Source organism: Lepidochelys kempii, chromosome 8 (assembly GCF_965140285.1).
Source record: "Lepidochelys kempii isolate rLepKem1 chromosome 8, rLepKem1.hap1, whole genome shotgun sequence".
In the NCBI taxonomy this organism is placed as follows: Eukaryota; Metazoa; Chordata; order Testudines; family Cheloniidae; genus Lepidochelys; species Lepidochelys kempii.
The window spans coordinates 36679122-36685121 of NC_136387.1; the positions used below are offsets into that span (position 1 = coordinate 36679122).

The 6000-nt window shown below is 34.3% G+C and overlaps 1 protein-coding gene across 2 annotated transcripts in view; it reads left to right on the top strand.

Annotated features, from left to right (window-relative positions):
- The window catches only part of PURA (purine rich element binding protein A), a 30267-nt gene extending 25575 nt beyond the window's left edge, over positions 1-4692 (top strand). Inside the window, exons 3-4 of one of the 2 annotated variants that reach the window (XR_012160283.2) lie at positions 1399-1464; positions 2522-4692. The gene's annotated coding sequence lies outside the window, so the exon portion shown is untranslated. The other variant, XR_012160282.2, reaches the window with a different exon arrangement.
- The last annotated feature ends 1308 nt before the right edge of the window (positions 4693-6000 follow it).

Here is a 6000-nt window from a genome sequence, read left to right on the forward strand (position 1 = left end):
TGCTTCAGCACATCTGAGTAAAACTTTGTTTGCTTGGGCTTTCCTCTGTGTAATGGTCTTTCATGGAGTTACATGTATGAAGGTAGCCATGAAACTTTATAAGGTCCAAGTTCTCTGCAGTTCTTGTCATGGCATATGTTCTCCCGTGCATGTGTATGTAACACCTAGTAAGATTAACGCATCTTGCGACTTAAATGTATAATCAACAAAAATGGCCAGTTTGTAAACAGGTGTATTGATGGAGTGTAATCCCTTCTGTAGTGCCATGGTATTTTGTATTTCAGCCACATGCATTCTTGTATCTTAAAAGGTACAATAAATAAAGAAATCTCTATTTGTAATGCCATTCACATACTTAGTGAGTTGGTTTACTGTAGCTGTTAAGTTTGTGTTTAGGAAGTTAAATGTAGTTGGTATTCAAGATGTCATAAACTTTAATCTTAAATTTTGACTACCAGAAAAGTTAAATGAGGATTTTTTTGTCCAAAAGTTTTATGTAAAGTTTTGTTTTCCCTTTGTATTTAGGTTATTTTTAAGCTGTTCTTTCTTTTTAGCCATGACACACTGTTCTGTTCCCTGGGAGTTTCTAGTCATCTTGACCTTATATTTGTAAATATTATTGAGAATATAATGCTATATGTAAAAATGTGTCTGTGGCTCATATACTATGTTTCTGTGGTTTGAATCAACCACAGAATTATGGAACTACTTGTATTTCAGTTAGATGTTAAACTTTTAACACTTCTCATGTCCAGTGTGGACCAACTCTTTATTTTTGGAAATAAATACGCATGTAAATAAAACAAAAGGGTTTATGACCACTTATAAGAAAATTCTTTATTTAAAAGTCAGATAAATTAAATACTGTATATTTTATGATATCTCATGTGGTGGGATGATGATCAAAATCCCAAAGGCTGAAATCCAAGTGGTTGTTGGGATGATGAGATACCATACTATGTACAAATGAATTTCTTTCAAGTAATTCTGAAAAGAGCATCAGTCTCCCAGGCTGTCTATCAGTCAAGCATCTTCCAGGAGTGCTAAATTAACTACAGTGGTTTGGAAAGTGGGGAATGAAATTCAGAAGAAGGCATACAGGGTTTGTTAGGTTTTTTTAAAGTCTTCTTTTTCTTTCAACATAAGGCTTCTGGTTTGGGGCACTTAATTTGCCAAAAATATTCTGTTGGAAGTGGGGTAGGCTAGGGGGTGGTCAGCAATTCAGTTTGAAACTGTCCTGTTTCTTGGGCATGTTTCTTCCGTCTGCCTGTAGTGTGAAATTCCTTAAACTATAGAAGTTTAACCTATGGAAATCAGGAACACAATGACATTTTTTTTTCTTCTCCATATAAACCAATATTTACCAGTAATCCTGTGTTTGTTTTTGTTTTTTGGCAGACTTTTACGAGTAAATATCGGTTTATTCCTGAAATCAGAAGCCCTAAACATACCTTTGTTTATAAGGTCAGTTGTCATTTCCTCTCTATCCTCCCCCATTTAATATAAATTATGTGATCTCTCAGGTAATTGAAAGATACAGTTTTCTTCCTAGTTTTCCTCCTCTGCACTACCGAAAAGGGAATTTACGGACCTAGAGAACGTCTATCGGTAATGTAGGTGTGAATTTACAGATTGTTGTTTAAAATTTCAAACTTTTTTGGAAACTTACTTTTCAGACTATAGGTGCTTAGGTAAACTGTGGTGGTGAGCGCTTATAGAAATCCCTAAAAATATATATAATTAGGAGACTGATATTTGACAATATCGTGTGTAGTTCTGTTCCCATATATTCATTCCTAGTCTTAGAAAGTACTTATCTCAAAGTATACACTAGAAAATGAAAGTTCTCTCTTGCAATAGGTAAAGGGGAAAAAACAGAATTTGAACAGGATCTTTTTTTAAACTGTTCACAAAACTATGCTTTGAAGTTGAGAGAAGAGTCAAACAGTGAAATGTTACACTTAAAAGGACATTGTTGGGTAGTTTAGACCACAAATTTAGGTTTTCTGGTTATTTTACAAAAAATTGAGTAGAAATACATTTGACAAAAATCAGTTTTATTCTTAAAAACCCAGAACAGGATTTGGAAGTATTTAAACACCTCTTTGTAATGTTTGCAACCAAAAACAACAGCATTGTGCTCATACATAAGAGACAGAAGCTAGCAAGGAATAGAAAATGAAGCTGACTAAACAGACCAGCCAAATTTCATTCTCCAAAACAGGTGAAAAGCAAAGAGTAAAAAAAAGGGTTTTAAAAAAATTCTTTCAATTTTAAGTATCTACAGCATTCATAATGCAAGACTATTTTCTGTAGTTATTCAGCTGAACAATGTCCCTTTAAGGAGATGCAGCACAATTTGCAAATTTTATCCTAGATGTTTTTCGTTATCTTTGCTGGTTTTGTGCTCTCAGTACAAATCAAAGCTCTTGCAACCTTTGTTGGAGTCCATGGTGACTGGAGTCTTCCAGCAGTAAGTACATTTTCTGAGCTGAAAACTACCTTTCCTCCCCTTTTGCAGCCTGTGTGGTTCTGACTGCTGGCAGTTCTGTAGTACAGCAGCTTTAATCTGAGCAATTGAGACTGGTCCTACATTATCTTCAGATGGCTTGAGGAGGACTTCTGTTCCCAGTCTGGTACTCAAATACTCCGTCCCACCTTGAGAAGTCACTTACTTTAAAAGGCAGTGATAGATTATTCTCTTTAGCACTGATGGAAAATTACATTACAAAGCAGCTTTATTATGATGAACCTTTCGTATATTCATAATTCTTGTGCAATCCCAAATTGGAGAAAAGAGCCTGTTAAAGGTATATATTACTCTAGATTTTTCTTACTGTAAATATTGTAATTTTATAATCCTGTCAATATTTTATTAATTTAGAAATATTTAACAAAGTTTAATCTGTGTTAGTTCAGATTTATTTAATGGTGTTCCACTTCTGTGGTTCCTGCTGCAGTCAGTATTGCATTATATTCTATGTAAGATTAACTTAAATAAAAAAAATTAACATTGATTTAAATACATCTCTCTGGGAGAAAAGTTTTGAGGTGAGTCTCTTCTTTGAAATGTAACACTTATACTCTTCAGTCCCAATGCTAAGGTAATTTAATGAAATATTACAGTTACAGATTTACAAAGCTAATGCAGCTAAACAACTGCACTTGGAACTTGTCATTTTAAAACTTGAGAATACTTGAATGTAAATGGCTCTTATCAGCCAGTTTTCAGTGAACAAGAATCTCTGCAATATCTGATGTATTGAAAATCAAAAAACTCTTTATAATGAGTAAACGGACACTGTACATCAGTTTTAAGTTTTTGTAAAAAACAGTATTTGTAAAGGCCAAGTTCAGTAGAAATGTTTTCATTATTTTAAAAAAACATTCTAATGAAAACAGATTTTTTGTTTGTTTGGCTGTATGCATTCCCCCTAGCGGTGTTTGCATCCCAAATATTGCAGCTTTGTGGTAATGTGCGTAAGCCAGAAAGCAACTAGAAATTGACTAGTTGCAGAACATTAAATCTTTTTCATTGTCCAAATTAAAGGCTCAAGCCTTTGCCCTTTAAAGTCAGTGGCAAAGCTTTCACAGAAACAGGATCAGGTCCTGAGTGATCACTTTCTTCATCTTCCTCAGCACTGATGGGGGAAATAAATTAGATTTTCTAAAATTCTTTGTTTTATTAACCTAAGGTTCTCTAAAGACATTTTCTTTTTAAAAACTAATTTGCATCTGATTTTTAACTCTTTAACAGTTTGCTTTTAAAATTTTCATGTTCTCTGCAGAATTATCAAAAGCGAAGTATTTTTTCCTTTCAGAGGCCAGGGAGGATTGATCTCTAATGTATTTGCAACATGACTCTCCTTAAAGGATCCAAAATATCTCAAGGTTTTTGTAGCAGGTGGTACTTTTGGGTTTACAAGTTAATCTTTATTAGAGATGTGCCAATATATGCTGCTTATTATAGTGTTGTTATATTTAGTCATTTTAGCTAACTTACAAATATATACTGTAACAGTATACTTTGTACAGACTTATTTAAAATTTATTTAAAAATTGAAATAAAGTAGGCAAAAAAATAAAGATGTTTATTTTTCATTTGACTATGTAAGCAGCTATCATTCTTTTGTTTTTAGTGTATCTGGGCAAACAATATCAGAACGATAAAATATTTTAGATGATAGGCCACATTTCAGAAACTCTGTGAATATGTGTATGTGTACCTGTATTGTATGTTGATAACTTAACTCTAGAATGCAAATAATGAAATCATACTCTTTTTACCATTTAGAAGAGAAGTGTTTCACATTTTGACTATATTTTCTCTGTTTTATGACAAAAAGGCATATATTTTTTGAAAGATGTTTATGAAGGGCCTGCCATCTGGCTTCTCAAGTAAATTTTTAAAATTCCAGAGTTGGGGTGATTACTTGTTTAGCCTTTGCTGATAGACCAAAGTCAGCTTTGACATCATATTGGAGTGCTGCTCAAATTTATGTTTTATGTCCTTTAAGTCAAAAAACAAAACAAGAAAAATCAAGATGTTAACTTCATTAAAAAACAAATTCCTCACTGTACAGTAGAATGGATATCTCTAATCACTGTTGTCATTAATAATAGATTCTTATTTTTTTGAATTACTTATTTAAAAGAACAGCAAGCATTGTATTTGCTAGTAAATATAAAGTGTTTACATGTAATTACTTAATAAATTATTTGATTTAAGATGGCTCTTATCAGTGCTGATTTTTAATGCAGAAAATTAATAATTTTTAGCTAATGTCTTTCAGCTCATGCTGTTCTTTAAAATCTCCTGAAGCAGTTTTTTTTCCCCCCAGTGCATCCGTTTGTTTTAAATTAAGTTCTGAGGAAGACAGAAAACATATGTTTCCCCAAGATTTCTGACAGGATTACTGTGTAACATTTTCCAACGTTATCTACGTCGTGATATTTCTCTCTCCTATCCAAAACAAATTATAATGCCAAAGTGGAACAGTATGCTAATAGCTGAAATATCGCCAACTAATGGTACTATGCAGCCACAGTTTTCACTTTGTGAATTCTGGCATTTTCTTTCAGCTGAAAGTGGCTTGTTACAAGTAAACATGTTTCAAGGTAATGAATTGTAAAGCCTGACACTGAGTGAGTTCAAACAGGACCAATGGAATGCTCCTTATATTCTTTCTCTGTTAAAACTTTGTGGGAAAAGTCACGTCTTGACTGGAGAGAGGGATGGCTAAAAGATAGTTCAGTCACTCACATCCTGAAGTGGCACGTAGCTGTTCTCTGGGCAATTGCAGAATTGCTGGGGAAACTCTCAAGAGGTATTCTCAGATGGATCAAAGTCATGGGCTCTCAGCTTGAGGGTTGCAAGCAAGTGCAGGGGTTCACCACCTTCCTCGCTTTCTTAATGCCTTAGATAAGTTCCAAAACATTTTTCTTGTAACGTGAGGTCATGGTACGGAAAAGACTGAGAACCACTGTTGTTCTCTAATGATTATTGAAGCCGTGAGTAATGATGATGGATGACTTAGAATGTTGGTGTTAGGACCTGTGAAAGACAAGACACTCTCAGTGTGGAGGAAATCCAATAGGCTAGGTAATGAAAGCGATTGGTGCGCTAGTCTTGTATTTCTGGAGTTTTCAGTTCAAACCCCTAGCTTGGGTCTTATGTGAAAATGGAGTTGGTCTCATCCTAGACCCTGCTTGGTCACATGATGGAAAAGGGATGTAGTTCAACAAGACTTCTGGTCTCTGCTCAAGAGAAGCAGGGACTAGACTACTGGGAGGTTGGATTATGTGAATTTTGGGGAATGGTGTAAAGGGGCAGGTCTGGAATAACAGAGCTGTTGTAACAGTTCTTTCTTTATTAACCCTACAAGCATTGACAATACAAAGAATGCAATCTGTTTATGTATCTTTTGCAGCCTGCTTTTGATACAGCATGCTAGTTAAGCCACAATGTTTGGTTTAATGCTCTCAATATTAAATGTTAGG